Source organism: Amphibalanus amphitrite, unplaced genomic scaffold, assembly GCF_019059575.1.
Source record: "Amphibalanus amphitrite isolate SeventyFive unplaced genomic scaffold, NRLGWU_Aamphi_draft 001180F_arrow, whole genome shotgun sequence".
NCBI classification, from domain to species: domain Eukaryota; kingdom Metazoa; phylum Arthropoda; class Thecostraca; order Balanomorpha; family Balanidae; genus Amphibalanus; species Amphibalanus amphitrite.
This window is the reverse complement of record NW_024882674.1, coordinates 97,604-115,656: the sequence shown is the minus strand read 5'-3', so window position 1 is coordinate 115,656 and position 18,053 is coordinate 97,604. Positions and strand designations below refer to the sequence as shown.

Below are 18,053 nucleotides of genomic sequence, written 5' to 3'. Positions count from 1 at the left end.
GGGGAGCGGTTCTGAGACGTACGGCACCTACGTGCAACAGAGGGGCGCCTATGAAGCCCATAGGGGCGCCTCAATGCGAAAGAGGGGCGCCTTTGAGGCCTACATAGGTATGCATGTATATGGGCGTCCACATGCAATAGAGGTCTGCAAATTGCAATTGACCAATGCCATGGGGGTGCATTCATAAGAAACAGGGGCGCCGGCATGGCAAAGAGAGGCGCCTTCAAGTGTCCATAAAAGAGAGACGCCTATGATGAGCGCACATTGTATGCGACAACGGGGTGACTGTGGGACATATAGGGATGTCTCTGATGACTACCTATACATAGGGCGCTTATATGCCAAAGAGGGCGCCTATGAAGCTAATGGGGGCACCTGGGAAACGAGGAAGACATTTGTGTAAGGGTTTTCAGCCTTTCAGGGGTCATGCGACGTTTGCGGCAAATAGATTCTAAAAAAAATCGGAGGGGGAATAAGTTTTAAAAATGGTGCGGACTTTCCGCACTGTTCGCTTAAGCGGTTACGCCCCTGGGTACATCTGCCCGATCTCAGAAGCTAGATTTGGAGGTCATACCTACTTGAAAGCAGCCAGCAGGACGAGGCAAAAGTTGGAGGCCCCTGAAAATAGGAGGCCCCCTGGAAAAGGAGGCCCCTTGACAGGGTGGCCCACCCACTTTTCATGACGTTCCTACGCCCGTGACTATGCACATAATGGTAGCAGCGAGTTACCCTCTCAATATACTCTTATCTTGCGGGTTTGATGAAAATAAACCCTGCAGGAGGTAGTAAAAAAGTTTTGAGTGTAGGTGAGCGTGCCGCAGAGATCGAGCACAGCTCAGCCGCACTTCACTAGGCACGTTCCGAAGGACGCCTCGTGTGTCGCGGGACTCTGACCGATGAATAAATAAGGGCAGCATCCCGGAGACACCAACTCTGCTCGACATTGAGAGCATCACAGAAGTGCACTCGAAACGGAGCCAAGGAGATCTCACTAAATATTCGATAAGGCAGTCAAGACAAAAACGCCCTGCTCTTGGCTTCGTATTCCTTTAGAACAGCCAACAACCACCAGCCAATACTAGAAGTTTTCGAATAAAGATGGTGCTGAGAACGAATTGCAATCACTAGAAACGAAGATGTGGGCACTCAAATATCTTCGCATGGTTTCAAAGCATAAAAACGGAAAGCCTTCGGTTTTGTATTCGACATACGTATCCACAAAATACATCCATGCCTATAGGAACAGACCTCTCCCCCAAATATGCAGTGCGCGTGTTTGTGCGCGATAGTTGGGGGCGCGGCATTAGGGTGTGATGGAGGAGGGGCGGCGGAGCTGGTGAAGCGCGGCCACGGAGGTGCAGAGTTGGAGGGAGGGTGGCGCCCGGCTGCGGCGGCAGAGCTATCTCGGAAGAGGGATGACGCATTAGGCAGGCGGGGACGGGGATCGGCCCCACATCTGACGCTGCGTCGGACACGGCCAGGGCCGAACGGCCTCCAGCCAGCCGTGAACATCGCATCGGATGTAACGCAGCGCTGGGCGCATAACGTCCGGGCCTCACCCATCCGCTGGCCGTCGCCGCCGAGCGTATACTACTGCCGCCGAGCGTATACTACTGCCGCCGAGCGAACACTACTGCCGCCGAGCGTATACTATTGCCGCCGAGCGTATACTACTGCCGCCGAGCGCTCGCTACTGCCGCCGAGCGTATACTTCTGCCGTCGAGCGTATATACTACTGCCGCCGAGCGCACACTACTGCCGCCGAGCGTATACTATTGCCGCCGAGCGCACACTACTGCCGTCGAGCGTGTACTACTGCCGTCGAGCGTATACTACTGCCGCCGAGCGTATACTACTGCCGTCGAGCGTACTGCCGTCGAGCGTACTGCCGTCGAGCGTACTGCCGTCGAGCGTATACTACTGCCGTCGAGCGTACTGCCGTCGAGCGTACTGCCGTCGAGCGTACTGCCGTCGAGCGTACTGCCGTCGAGCGTACTGCCGTCGAGCGTACTGCCGTCGAGCGTATACTACTGCCGCCGGCCATCGGGCACTGCACGCCGTCGTCCAATGTCAGCCATCTGCCGTCTGTCGTCTGCCGCCTACTGTTTACCGTATATACCGTCTGCCGTCTACCGTCTGCCGTTTACCATCTACCGTCTGTCGTCAGCCGCCTACCGTCTACCGTATATACCGTCTGCCGTCTGCCATCTACCGTATGCCGTCTGCCGTCTGCCGTCTGCCATCTGCCATCTACCGTATGCCGTCTACCGTATGCCGTCTTTCGCCTCATGCCGTCTCCAGTCCGTCACCTTCCACCCGTCATCTGCAGCTCGTCTATTCCAGTCTGCCAGACGCTTTGATATTGCAACTTGCATGCAAGCATCAATTGTGCATGTGTATGGCATGTGACAGATAAAAAGTACTAAAAAGCTGGTAGACGTTGACCTTGACGTGTAAGCATTCGTTTCCAATAAGCAGAGCATGTTAACGATTCGCCAGAGTCATATTTTCCTCAATCGTTCTGATCTTCTTAGCATTCATGGTCATTCCCAAGCTTTATTACATAACCGACGCACATATATCATCCTGGCATATGAATGACGCCACATGCTTTCAATATCAAGAACTAGGGATGCGGGCCTGCATATTGCATGCACAAGAAGGCACTCATGCATACGCAGCGTGTTTATATTTGTGGTGATCTTAAATATGAGCGTCTGTGTTCTGTCTTTCTTCATGGACAGGCATGGACACAAGCGGCAAGTGCTTACACTATAGGTGTTAAGTAAATCTTACTGTTGAAAACCGTCCGGTGTCAAGGGCTTGAGTATACAGGTGGCACGTATTTGCTGCTTTTTATCCTCCTGGACTCGTTTGGCACTCGATATTGATGTGTTCAATAATGTAACATTTACCCTATTTACCTTTAGGTAAGAAACAATGGCATTAAAACTAGTTTTGTTGTAATGTGAAAGAACACTTACAGGGAACCTTACGTAAAGCTTCTGATACTGCGCAAAAAAGTACAAACGTGAACTGTAAGCATATCTCAACTAATACAAAATAGTTGCAAAATATATGCTGAAAAATAGAAAATGCAATGCACAGCAAGTATAATGCCAATTAGAGCTTCTTTACCGATATCACAATCCCGCGCCCTGTCGGCGCGCGTCCCGTCCCTGCGCCTCCGTCCGGCACTGGCCGTCGCCGTGCGTATCGACGTGGCGTCGGTGGCCGTCGCGTCGGCAGCGTCGACCGTCGGCGGCGTCGGCCGGTACTCCGACGGCGGCCCGGGGCGAGTGTGGCGGCGCGGCGCGCGGAGTGAGGAGGCCGCCGGACGGCGACCGGTGCCTCGAGCAGAGCGGTGCACCGCGCGAGTGGCGAGTGCTGACAGAGAGAGAGAGAGAGGGAGAGACGGACTGACGGCGGGCATGGACCAGCAGGGAGTCGAGACCAGGTGAGGACGCGCCCGGTGGCGGAGAGGGACCGACTGAGGTGACGGATGGGAGGTGGGACGAAGAAGGAGGTGGGTGGAGGACGGGAAGAGCTGAGGTGAGGACGTCCTCGACTGGAGGACGAGGACAGCTTGCGAGGGATCGTCGAGTGATGAGGTGATAACCCAGCCAGCAATCCCACTCCGTTCCCGATCGGGATTTTCGGACTCAGCCCGCACCACCCCGATCGGGACCGGAGTGGGACGGGATTGGGAAATGAGACACTTTGTACGGGCTGGAACGGTCCGGATATCCCAACCTACCCCGCACGACCGGTTGGGAGATCCCGCACGTATCCGGACCGCCTTATGACGTTTTAACAAGCGCTGAACTCCGATCCCGATCGGGATTCCCCAAATCTCCCCGCACAATCGGTTCGGAAATCCCGCACGCATCCGGACCGCCTTATGGCATTTTAACAAGCGATGAACTCCGATCCCGATCGGGATGTCCCAACTCGGCCCGCACGGCCGGTTCGGGAATACCGCAGGAATCTAACATATTAACCGCAGTCTCATAACCGCAGATTGCTGTTATGCAGATGCGACCACTTTGCTTGCGCCACCGCAACCCCCTCGCCTCTTCATTATTCTCCAATTCAACCTTTATACCTAATGCCTGCACGACAAAATGAATTACATTGGACACTGAAATATATTCACAAATTTACTGGTTGCACACAGGTCAAATTTTTACAAATTCACAGCATGGCCAGCACATTCGTGGCGTCGGCCATCATCTTAGCGCCGCTGCAACTTGCAAGGCGCTGGCACAGCGGACTCACTTCCGGTGTTCACAGTCATTATAGCAGGCCTGCGCCTTGTTCGTGTCGGCTCCTCTGCGGACAGTGTGTCCGTCTGCCGTCACGGGCTTCAGAGAGCCACCGCGAAACTAGACGGCTGGTATCTGGTCGGGCGGTTCACCACTGTGCGAAGAGAGCATCTGAAAATGACCACACTCAAAACTTTTTTACTACCTCCTGGAGGGTTCATTTTCATCAAACCAGCAAGATAAGAGTATATTGAAAGGGTAACTCTTTGCTACCATTATGTGCATAGTAACGGTACGTGGTTAATATGAACTTATTCGCCAGCGAAGAGTATTATTACCATGTAAATATCAATATTACTCTCGCGATCCAGAACATCACGAAAACTCTTTCCTTCTGGGTATCGTGACTCGTGTACAGATAGTCGTTTCATGCGTGGATCTTGTTTACCCTCGTGAAGATGATATTTGAAATGGAATCACTCAGCCAATCAGAAACGAGATCGGCCGTTTGCGGTTTGAAGGCCGCGCGCATCTGTCAGTTTTCGGCCGTTGGTCTCCGAGAGCGGATGTGAGCAGTGTCGGTGCCGCGCGGCGTGGCCGTTGGTGATTGTGCTTGCGTGTTGTTCATCGCCTATAGAGCCTCTGCATGGACATTTTATTGTAAGTACCGATGTGCTAGAGCATTGCATGCCGTTGAGTGGTGCTAATTTGACCTGGTTAACAGGACCCCGTGCACGGCCACGTGGCCTAGGTTGTGAGTACGTACATTAATTTTGTTGTGATGCTACAAGCTTATGCATTTTGTTGGTGACTTCGAAAAAGCCTTGCACTGTAGTGATCCAGTCTCATTATCTCACGCAGACGGGCGACCACCCAGGAACGCCGTCGCTCTCTTCAAATATTGTGCGCTGTGCCTTATCCAATATGAGGGCGCTGAATGTCTTGTATTCACATTCAAAGTGCATTCAAGTTGTATCATAGTGTTTATTTACCGCTTGTGCATTGCTGAACGCTTCGTATAAATTCGTATGCATAAGTGAAGAGTCTCACAATGTTCATGGCTGGTGTGCCCCTCGTATTGTTTGTACGGAAGCCAAATATACATTGTTGCTCTTGAAGCATGTTTTTTTAGTTGGTGAGCTCCGGTTAACAGAAGCTTCGTGCAAAGCTTCTGAAGCAAGCGTCTGTGAGTCTGTTACCATCCTCTGGGGGGTTTACACTTAAGGAAAGAGTAAACATTACCATGTGACAAAGGGTAGGCCAGAAGATAATACTCTCTGTAGGAGGGTAAAGCACAGAGTAGATGATGCGTTACTCCCTAGAAAAGGGTCCCGTTTAAGATTTACCCTTTCAAAGAGTGTAACCCAAAAAATGTTACACTCTAGACAAGAGTAAATCAAAAGAGTTTACCATTCAGAAGATGGTAAAAAACGTCTGTGTGTCATGTTACCCCTCCCTGGCGAGTTTACTCTTCATGAAAGAGTAAAATTTACCATCTGGAAGGTGGTAAAAAACGTCTGTGTGTCAAGCTACCATGCTATGGCGGGTTTACCCTTCAGGAAATGGTAAAAAAGTTTTCAGTGCAAGAGGTAATTAATCAAAGCCTGGGACACACTAAAAATCACTAAAAAATAACCCACATCTGACATTTTACATGGTATGCCTGGTAATTCAGGTTTCAAACCTTCAATGCAACCATTAGGTAACGACACTTGACAATGAGACCAAACATCTTCTGTCCATGATAACTGATCAAACATGCGACAGCACGAGTGTAATTCACATGCCGTACAACCACAACGAACATAACAATTTTTATTACCTATAGCTTTCCCGCTCCCTACATCACGGATGAAGTGTGCACTACATATACTCACCCTGTTCTCAAAGACGGATTGATTTCCCTGCAACGACAACAGTTGAACCGACCGCTTGCTAGAGCCAGTTCAAAAGCAATATCCTGAGGCAGCAGCTCAAAGGAGGGATCGACACTTGACCAACGCGGCAGCGAGACTGGCCGCTGCGCTCAGAGGACGCGTCTGCCTGCACGCAGCCCATCTGATTGCTTTTCCAGGCTTTCTGGGCCACCGGATATGGTGCCCGAAGCGCCTTCTCAGATCGGTTGGGATAACAACGTAAATCACAAGCCTGCCTAAACATGGGATTCGATTGGGCTATCCGTATCGCGTCCCAACCGATTAAGCTTGCGGTCCGGAAATCCTGAGTCGCCCTACCGCCGGCCTCTGAGGTCCGGTATCGATTGGGACAACCCAAGCCTACCCAACCCGGTAGGGACAAGTCTGGACATCCGGAGCCTATCCCGACCGTCCCCAACCGCATCCCGGACGAATTGCTGGCTGGGAAGGTGTTATGAGTCATCGTAACGAAGTAGACTTATATATTCGGTGGTGATACGACGGGTCACGTGTGATTGAATAGCGGTGAGAAAGTAAGATTTGAGCCAGATAAAACAGGTAGGCCATCGCCGAGAAGCGACGCGAGGCGATAGAAAGCCAATAGGTCGGGAAGGAGGGATGGTTACACCGAAACATAGAAAAGACGATGCGTGGGAGGACAATGGCGCCGACAAAGCTTGGCCACCTATACTTGATGCAGATCCTGGTCATGTGCATGTTTTCAGAGCGATTATGATTTATATCCGCCTTGCGCCGATGGTAATATTCCCTCTTTGGAATACCTTTACGGCGTAGCTGTTCAGTTTGCAATCCAGCATGTCTTAGTCTGATGATGAGCATATCAAGCAAGCAACCACATTCTGCGCCTGCTGTGATATTTTCATGTTATAGAAAACGTTTGCGGCAAAAATATACTTGAATTTGATCAACTTTTTTAACTCAAATAATATTATATTTGTACTAACATCCTGAGGACCTCATTCTTCAATATAGGGTGAAGTGTGTGAAGTAATATCTTTTGACTTGAACTTTTTTTTTTAAGAAATATGGCGTCAAACGTGCGATGATGGATAATATATCACATCATATTCTAGCAGAAATGTGCTGAGTGATATACTGCTGTATTCAAAGCTGTGATTCTTCTGGTCTCAAGACGGATTTTTATTTAACCTATAATATGTGTTACCAGATCAAAGACAGTTGGACTTTTCGGTATCAATAGAAGAATGCTAAATGTTCTTTAATATTTTCATGAGTACACCACAACCATTACTAGCTCCTGAAGTACTGCCCACTTGAAATAGCTGTATAGCGTTTCATCATTTCAACGCTGAGTGATGCAAAACATCTCCCCGGTGGAATGCATGCACACTGCCGACTTCGGCCCGGTATTTAACTGGAATTCAGTCAGCATTTATGTAACAGTCCCCATACTCGTCGTCAGGACAGAGCCATGCATAAACCCCACCAGCCTCTTATTGAATGATATCGGCATGGATCGGCAGAGTGTCTATAATGTCTGACACTTCATTAACTCTGTGCTCCGGGATACGATACACATTTAGCGGCCGTCCGGCCCATCACGGGTACGCTGATGGCCGGTGCCGCCTGATCCCGGCCATTCTCCGGCACATGGAGCTTACCGTGTAAACCGGCCCGGTGACGCCCGGCCCGGTCCGAATCTGCCATACGATTATGCAGCATGCATGATGGATGAAATGTGTCCGCCGCCCGCCGCGGCGGCGCGACTGGCAGACCGATTTACGAGCCGCTATTTACTGCAAATCACTTCCGTCTCCGCGCTAATTGCCCGTCCCCAGTAAATAGAGATGGCGCCTCTCAGAGGCCCCTGAGTGCGGCGTGCGAGCGGGAAACCAGAGTCAGCCGGTGGCTGCTATTGTGCTAGAGAGGCTATTGATGCCACGAATTGTGTCAATCCGGTTAGGTTACCACTAAAGGTGGAACACTTTTATATCGTGTTTAAACTGCAGACAGTATGGCGCTCTACAAATATTGTGTTTGAGCTTTTGAGTTTGTAGCGTTTTGGAATTTTAAGCCGTCTCACATCGCAATGTTTGTTTGGTAAGTACCTAAATGCTTGGAATGCCACATTGCAAGATGGTAGATTTGAAGACATATACCTACAATTACGAAAAACCAACAAAGGCTTTCCAACAAGTTTGTTCATATAATGAATTCATTTGATTTCGTAAGACATGCCTGCATCAATAGGAAAAATGAAATACTTCAATTTTTCTACTTGATTTTAAGTTACTGAGCGATGGTACAGCCCTCTGCAAACTGCGTGGTAGGTATTCTTTTTCGACTAAAACGAGAATAATGCGCATACTATGCTATCGGTCATTCGCAAATCGTAACAGGAAGACACGCGAGACTTCGCACCTTAGATTGGCATCATCACCGTATTCATTTTCCTTCTAGTTCGACAACAAAATCCAAAAGTTTATATTTGCCCCCAAAACAAGTATACTTTGTTTAGTGATACACCTAATCGAAGGAGTGGAGCATGGCGCATCTATTTGCAGTGAGTTCTGACCGACTGATAGCATAGCCTCTGAGTTATTACCGGTTATGTCGAAAAAAGAATACCTACCACGCAGTCTGCTGAGGGCTGTACCTACATCTTACAATAGAAACCAATCAACAACCCATACTCAATTTGTTTTTAAAATCTTTACGTGGGGGCATTGAACCATGTTACGCCTATGCTACCGGAGTGTCCGTTGGTTCCCGTGCCACTCTGACTCATCCCCGCGCGGCCCTCGACCGGTGGCCGGTGGTCGTTTCCCGGCGCACCATTAGGTCAGCTTCGAGTGGCGGCGGCCGCTCACCAACACACTATTTACCATGCCGGCGGCGCTATCCGCCTGTGATCCATCTCTCGCTCCGCCCCTGCCCCTCCACTGCCCCTCCACTGCCCAGCGTGCCGCGCTCAGTCCGCGCTAACACCCCACCCACCCACATACAGACAGACACATCGTACCTGGCTACCGCACGCCCACCGGGCTGTCACAAAAGGCGGGAGGCGCGCGGGGCGACAGAAAACTATCGGCGCTGTGTCTCGCCGGCCGGCTGTCCCCGGCGACAACAATGGCTAGCTCCTGGGGACAGCCATTGCCGCGTTACGGGCCATAGCACGCGGACCTCTGCACGTGGCCGTTCCCACGCGTGTGCGCGCCTGGCCCGCTGACAGTGGTGACAGCGTGCCGTGGGCCGGACAGCCTCGCCTGCTGAGTTCCTGATCGGAGACGCGCTCTTCTGACCAGGAAGGACGTCCGCCGACCAGCAGCGCACCTTTTCTGTCTGTTTAGGTCCACTGAACCAATTGATATTCTTGGAGCTACAAGCGATCTATTTGGTAACACAATATACGACACACGGTTCAAAATACATAAGAAGTTCAAGAGCTCATGTCTAAATCCATCCCTAAGTAGGCACCCATTCAAGTGAATAATGTCATTGAACTTAAGTACAAATGGTATTTACCCTATTGCGATGCTGAAATCTATTGCTGAAAGCAATAAAAGGGGCCAATTCAAAACAACAAACCCATCGAGGCTGTTTCTCACCGTCAGTATCTTTCAGCGCCGATGAAATGAGTTCCGCGGGATATGTTGCAAACTGGCCGGCACGATGGCAGCTATTCTGAAGTGAATGAACGGCACGGCTGGATTGAAATTTGGACATCGTAACGCCGGAGTGGCCAGTATATTTTTGCGGACGTGACCCGACTCTGTGTACACTGCTGTGAGGGCCCACTGGGACCAGCTGTCGACAGCCACCCGTCTGGCGCAGTTGCGACGAATTCGGCGCGACGGCGTGTCGGCTCACCGGCGGGCGACGGGCGCCGCGCCGCCGACGGGCCGGTTCCAATAGTCGACCCGCTGATGGGCGCCGTTTTGGTCCGCCGGCAGGCCCCCGACGAGCGTGTACACTGCCGGCAATTGACTCCAACTCCATAACGCCGGTGGCAATTTGTGTTTGGCAATGCTCGCCTGCCGTAATCGTCTCACAACATGCGGAGATTTCCGTTGGACGATATTACTGCCGTGCACGAATCGCCACGATCGTGTATGCCTAGCAATAATAAAGGAGCCAATATCAAGCTCGCTGAATAGCCTGATCGGTTAAGAGGCCTTATTGATTATGTATTTGCTTAAATTGATGTTTGGAAGAAGTAGGTAGTCGCTGAGCATCTTTTTAAGTCGGAGTAAATCTAACGGCGCGTTTAAAGCTATCTGTAATTTCAAGCAAAAAGGCCTGGCTCCACCTCTAGAGGATTTTCCACGCATCAAAGAAGCAGAATGTTCAAAATTCAAACTAATATCTTGACATCAGTTGCATCACTGGTCGCTCCCAACTGATTGCACCGCCTACCTCACTCTTACATCACCTCCCACATCACTCGACCAGCAGTACACCTCAGTACGTTTCCAGTGCAGTGAACCAATCAAACACTCCAGCACCTATCAGCAGTGAGCCAATAGAACACTCCTATACCTTCTCAGCAGTGAGCCAGCGGTATAGCTCAGTGCATTTCCAGCAGTTTACTACACCTTTCCAGTCGCGGACCTGCAGTGGAAACCAGTATCTTAATATATCAGAGAACCCGTGTTTCCCATTGCACATTTCCATCCCCAGGTCACTAGCGGCAGCCGTGCCATCGCCATCACATCTTCACCCCAGCTGTCTGGACGCGTGATTGTCACCGTAAACCGACATCAGCTGTCTGGTAGGAGCCGTCGCAGCCACTCAGCGTGAGAGAGCGTCGAGCCGCCGCACCCGCCCACCAATAACCAACAAAGTAGCAATCAGCAGCCGCTAGCCAGCCAACACATACCCACTCAGTGCGGACCAGTAGTCGCCTCACCTACCCAGTGTAAGATCCAGCAGCTGTCGCGCTGGCCAGCCACCACAACCAGTCTCAGCTCATACCGTCAGCGACTCAGCTCTGTCTGTGTACGAGGTCTGCGGGATCTTACAGTGTAAGATCCCGCAGCTGTCGCGCTGCCCAGCCACCACAACCAGTCTCAGCCCATACCGTCAGCTCTGTCTGTGTACGAGGTCGGGGCGGCGAGGCGGCCTTGGCCCGACCCAGCCGACCGGCGCCAGTTGCCTGGGACGGTGTTTTTGGTCGGCGCACTGTTGACTCGGTAAATACTGGTGACCGCAGCAGCGACGAGCGGGCGCACACACTCGCCGCCGCCGCCGCCGCCGAAACATGGCCAAACAGTTGATGAAAATCGGCCACTGTGTGCTCATGGCTGGGGGTGGGGCCCCGCGTCAGTTAGTGCTCGTGCGCCCCCGGCGAGATGCAGATCTTGCCGGTGCTTCGCTGAGCTCTCGTCGGCAATAATGCCGGTGATCAGTCACAGAGCCGGATGTAACAGGACCGGCGACACAGACGGCCGAGACGGTCCCAAAAGTCCCGGGCTGTTCCCGGCCTGTTCCGGGCAGTCCCCAGCGGCCACGGGCCGCTGTCGCTGCCGACAGTGGGCCACGTGCCGTCGGACCAACACGGCAACAATCGTCGGCCGTCTTCCCGTGAGAATTGACAGGGCAGCAAGACAGCCCTAGCTTTCGGACGGAATGAGAACCAATTGGATTTATGTGACTGTACTGATGAGGTTAGAGCTGATAAGCAATATTAGATAAATGTTTGCGAGACGTACAGATAACTTCGTAAAAATATCAAGTAGGCTCATTATTATTCAAATGATAATAAGTGAAGTTTGCGATATCGTTTTGCTAATGACGTTGTTCGAAACTCATTATTGATGTGCGGATGCAAGTTGAATCCTTTAGCAGTGGATCAAAAGTCAAGCATTGCATAACACTTCCCATGCGACACACTTTCGCCGATGATGGGCACGCGGCATCTTCAATGGCTGCAAATGCTTTAAATCCATTATCACTGTGCCTACGCACTATCAAGGATACCAAGTGCCACAGACCGTCCGCATTTTATCCCGGCCGCTTTTATATCCAACAAGGTAGACTCTTTTTCGCTACAACATCCTAGGATCTCATCTAGCAGCAGTTAATATGCCGGCGGAAGTAAACCCATAAATGAATCTCTTCGTGACAGCGAGCCAGACAGAACAGCCCTCCAGCACACTCTAGCTGTGGAACAAACCACCTCAAGATCCTCCCGTCTGCCAACAACCATCCCCAGAAACCCTCGAGATTCGAGAAGTGGTGGGGCCTGTGGTCTGGAAGCCAACGAATTCAACACGACCCTCAGCTATGGCAGTAGCAAATGCAAACTGTGCACTCAAGTCAGGATTTAAAACTCTTCTGACTTCAACGGCCACATTGGCGGCGGTCCCCTTCGCCGCAGAAGTGCTACTTCACTGTGTGTTTGACAAAAGAAACCCGGGTCATCGCTGATCCTGAACAATCGCAGGAATCTGGCCAATGCCTATGCGTTTCGGTCGCCGTCTCGTTACCAGGCGGCCGTGATCAATCGTGGTCAGACGCCGAGAAGAAGTGTGCGTTCCTGACCGGCCGGCCGGCTACTGTGAGCATTCTTGTGTCACCGCCGGCGACAGACGAGCTCTGAGACCTCGGCTGCCTCTCCGGCTCCCCGGGCCGGGCCTGGTCTGTGGGGAGCTGACATGTCACGTGACTCACGTGACCGAGGGGCTGACAGGCCACGTGACTGCGTCCAGAGGGAAACCAGCCGGCGCCGGCGCCTCCGGACAGGCGCGGGGGAGGGTCGGGGGAGGGCGGGGGTACGGGTCGATTTACAGGCGTGTCTGGCAGGCGGCCGGGTAGGACACACCGCCGGTCGGGACGGAACTGATACAAGGCGCCAGACTACACCGGCGGATGCATAGATCTATACTCACGGTAACACTGAGACACTAAAAATGTAGCGTCAGAAACCCAGTCAAACCTGTAACGGACATTGGTTAAACCGATTAAAAACCGCGACGGTCTACATATACGGTTTGACTTGGGGGCAGAGCAGTGGCGGCGAAACACCTTCAATTAAGGGGGGGGGGGCACTGCCGACTTTTGGTCCCATTCTTTCCATGCAACGCCCATAGAGCTAATGTTAAAATGCTAAAATCAAAGGGGAGCACGGTGCCCCGGTGCCCCCCCCCGGCCCCCCATTCCGCCGCCTATGGGGCAGAGTCAAACAATATGAGTTTCTGGCATTTCTTCACAGCTCAACACCATTACTTGTTTATTTTTGTTCCAGGGCGACCTGCAGCTCGCTTTGACGCATCTTGTCTGGTGTTCCCTTTCAGGATAAGACACGTGTGGCCACCGGCGCACCAGTCAGCCTGGTAGCTCCATCTAGAGCAGCTAAAAAGCGGCGAGGATTATTTTTGGCCCACCCAGGCAGCGAACAGGTCAGTAAGATACAGTCATCCCACTTGGAGACAGATCGATCAGCTATATATAATATCGCCTCACACGCTGAGACTCGCCCAAACGAGCGTTCTTTATTGGCTGCATTGTCTATCTATCACGCCCACGCTCATCTTGACTCTCACTAGTAACGCAGCCAGTCTGACCCAGTCGTGACCTTTGCTCGTCGGCTCGTTATTTTCCTGGTCACCCAGCGACCCCTGTGACCTCTCTACGCTCGGGATATTCCCAGCTCGTGCTCAGACACCGACCAGACTCGGCAGCCGGCGCCGAGAGAGCTAGGACGAGAGCGAGTCCGGTTTGACTCACAGGCCACACAGTCTGTACAGAACGGTCGCGTGACTGATGCTGCCATTTGTGAACATCACGTCAGATCGTTTGTTGTCAGCGACACGCCCCGAGAAGCGCGCCTAAAAACGCCGCAGACGCAGGCACGTCCTTTCTGTGACGGCGGTGACAAAACGCCCTCATCACGGGTAATTGATGAATCCGGTCTCGACAAAACGAGGACGAAATCCACTCCCGACGGCTCTGCAAAGCGTCAAAACTTGGTGCTGTTGTACTGTCTGGAAGGTATTGACTGGTAGTACAGCCGTCAGATTGCCCTTTCTACTCCGCACAATAAACACTTAAATTCCATTACGTGGCTTGATTTTCATATGTTTTAGTATCTTACCGTCTGGTAATGATTTCAAAACACCTAAGGCACCAATTTACTGACAGCGCCTCAGTTGGTGACATACCAGGGAAATAAGCTTAAATTAGAGCGCTCTATTTATTGCTCCTGCCCCATGTTGAAGAGATACCCCTAAAAGCGTGATCTTTTATCGGCCCTTACGCAGCAAGGCAGTACTTCTCAGACCGGTGGATGGTATCTATAGAAAGAGAATGCGTCAAAGATTAACATGAATTAATTAAAATAACATTAAAATGTTAATTAAGCGTGGAAATTAGTCCCAAACATAAGCAAATTATCGCTCCTACCTCGGCGACGGCGCTCCCCGCAGTCAGCGGAGAAGCTAAAATAAAAGCCACCATCCTCCTCCGTAAGTCAATTTTAGAGCGGCCGAGTGGACCGATGCGGGGCCACCAAACTGAGATAAGACGTGGCTAGCAATTGCAAACCGCCATAGAAATCAATATCTTAAGACGTACAATATGGGATGATTACTCTGAAGCCGGGGTGAAAGCATGAGTAGATAGGAAGAAACGAAATGCATAGATTGGTTGAATTATGTATGTACAATAGGCACAGCTCAATAGATGAAGCCATTTCATGTTGACATTTGACATAACCCTTCCTCTCCTCACCTATGACCTAAGTGCATTGGCAGTTGCCGGCATAGTTTTTGCGCACGAGTGTAATTAGCCATCGGACCGCAATGCATGTTGCTAGGCCGCTGCAATTACAACGAACATACGAATACTGCCTTCATTTGTAGACGTTTGTTTTTTAGGCGGTCTTTGACGTACAAGGGGGCATACCTGTCGACAACTTGAGTTTCTCCGAATTTCAAAAACTCCCAGAATTTCAATTCCTTATGCACTGTTGTAGGTACAGCTATGTTCACAAGTTTTCGTTTCCTCCCGTTCTAAAAAGGATGATATTTGTCGATTTCGTGCGTCGCTGATAGGAGGGTGCGTTTAATAATTAGGCCCAACGCTATCTGCATCCGCGAATACCTTCAAAAGGGAACAACAGTTTGTTTCCATTTATTACACTATGGGACATGTGACAAAATGACCACTGGAACACGCATGAAACGGAGCTCATATTCCTAAAAATGTCTACAATCACTTCTTTTCTGACACTATTAGCAAATACCATCTCAAGTTAGGTGGTTGACAGCAGTGTTCGCCACGGGCCGGGCCAGCCCAACGGGCCATGGGCCGGGCTGGGCTACGGGCTGGGCCGGGCCCCCAAATATCATTAGTTAACGGGCTATGGACGGGCCGGGCCAAGAGCTTTGTGCACTATGGGTTTTGTGACTAATGTCAATTTAAGAAAATTTGGAAACTGATGCAAACAAAACCCACTGGGAAAATACATAAACTAAACCAAATTTAAGCAATGTGAAAGAAAACTTACTTGATATTGAATTTTGGGAATCTTGAGGATTATCCAATATCACATCATCACACATAGGAGGGTTTTCATAAAAATTCCGCAACCAAAAAGATCAGAGAATCTCTAGCATCATTAGTTTGTTAATAAAAGTTAAAATGTAGTCATCAGAATAACTTACTTAGCACAAAAACTCCAAAAACTAAGAAGCCACTCAACAATGATGGGCTACAGGGCTACATTAAGTTTAACACTTATATATGGCGATAGTGAGACAATTCCAACACAGTCTTTTTTCCTTCACCGACGGCTTTTTAACGAACAGAACCTTAAAAGGATACTCACAAAACACACTGTAAGTAACGAGGAATTCTACAGAGTATTTCGCGATGAAAGCTTCTTTAAATGTCCATAAATTTGTCAAAATAAATCACAACAAACCAGCCCCTTCTCAACAAAATTTGCGATCATGGCGGCGGCCAAGCGGCGGCGCTATGTTTATGTGGCGGCATCTAGGTAGTATACACAACAGTATATCAAATAAATACGTTTTTTAAGTAAGTATCAAGGTGAAAAACAAAATTAAACAAATAAAAAATAAAACCTAAATCACGAAGTCTGAAAACTCGAACGAAAAACAAAATAAAAACTTGATCATATATGTTTTATTATACAATTGGTCAGAATCGCTACCTGCCGCAGCTGCGACAATCAAGAAGTGTTCGCTCATTTTCGATTGATGATGATGATGCGTAAAAGTCGCAAAAGTACCCAATAACATTTCAAGCTTACCATGTTTTCTGCTTACGCTGCTAGCGATATCCATATCTTGAAAAGAGCCTAACATAAAATAGCAAGGAAAGCAGCAGATAGGTAGTTGTCCACAGAGATTCGGTTGACACGTGGGCATGATTTGAAAATAGATTAAATCAGTTTTGCTGATAAATGGATGGATTTTCTCTTTTTTTGGAAGACAGTGCTAAAGTTAGTGTCACTTATTTTGTATGCTTTCTCAGGCTTTTGATATTGCAGCATCAATGGAGTGAATTTAACAGCAAGGTCAATCCCAGACATATTCATCAATTCCCATAAGTCAAGCTTTTTTCTGCTGGTAAGTGCTGGGAAGTATAGAGTATGTTGCAAATACTTCCTTCAAGTATGCATTAGAGTCACCAATTATGAATGATAATGTTCACACACATCAGCTTGCAAGATAACTTTACTCATAGAATCATAGAATGTAGTTAATATAATCATGTAAACTTTTTACAGGTGTGTAATCAGGTGCTTGCTGTTACTGTTAAAATTTGTGCCATAGGTACTTGAAATGATTATATTCATTGAAAAGAAGGGACTCATGATTGCCATGTTAATATTCATGCAATTTGAATTGTTCTCAAAATAGTGTAATCTGCAATAGTGCAATAGACTAAGACAATAACTAGATTGCTATTTTTGACGGGCCGGGCCGGGCTGGGCTTGGAATATTTGCCAAGAGCGGGCTACGGGCTGGGCCGGGCTCTGAACCCATGGGCCCGGGCCGGGCTGGGCTGGGGATTTTGGGGCCCGTGGCGAACACTGGTTGACAGACAGCCAATGGAGATCTGGGGAGACTGAGTGATGCCAATTCACCACTTAACTGATAATGAGGGCCGAGGGGAGAGAAACATGCAACATGCACAACTGACAACTTGACGGGTGACAAAACACTACCACTATTGTGCAGTGCACAACAAATTACAGCAGCCAGCCCAAAAAATGCTTTTGGTGGCTAATTGCAAAACAAGTCACTAATAAATGTCTTAGTTGCAGCTGAACACTGCACAATGATCACACTGTTCACGCATTGAGTGAGATGCCACAGGTGGTTTGAATCACACTTTGGTACAACTGCAAATCTGAAGTGTTGTCATGAGGTTCATGCCTCCATGATCACAGCACTTTGGTTGTGGTTGGCATAACACTTGTAGTCTGCAGAGTTCCACATGAACTGCAGACACCTCATCTGGTGGTCTTCATGTTGCTCAACTTCTTCAGGAGGCAAATGTCGACCACCCAGCAGAAGCATGGTCCTGCAGAAAAGAAAGGTAATGCATAAGGTACAAACATTATCTGCTGAAACAGCTACTTCTGTTGGCTGTAATTAAACTTTTAACATAACATAAAAACATGCATTCCATGTATATTACATTTGTTGAAGTAAAATTCTGCCGGCTATTTCAAAACCAGAAAATAAAATTATATTGTGGCATAATTTACATGCTCAGCCATCAGTATCAAAAAATAAATTAATTTAAAATTTGGCATATTCTATAAAACACATTCATAGAATATTCTACTTCACGTCACAAGGACTCGCAATCTTTCTGTTGGGTGTTTGATTGACGCATTAACTAAGTTTGTCTT

General features: G+C 49.4%; 1 protein-coding gene across 1 annotated transcript in view; it reads left to right on the top strand.

Annotated features, from left to right (window-relative positions):
* The first annotated feature begins 3,199 nt into the window (after positions 1–3,199).
* The window catches only part of LOC122370885 (zwei Ig domain protein zig-8-like), an 88,876-nt gene continuing 74,022 nt past the window's right edge, over positions 3,200–18,053 (top strand). Inside the window, exons 1-2 of the mRNA XM_043346832.1 lie at positions 3,200–3,457; positions 13,459–13,563. The gene's annotated coding sequence lies outside the window, so the exon portion shown is untranslated. The remainder of the gene's footprint in view (positions 3,458–13,458; positions 13,564–18,053) is intronic.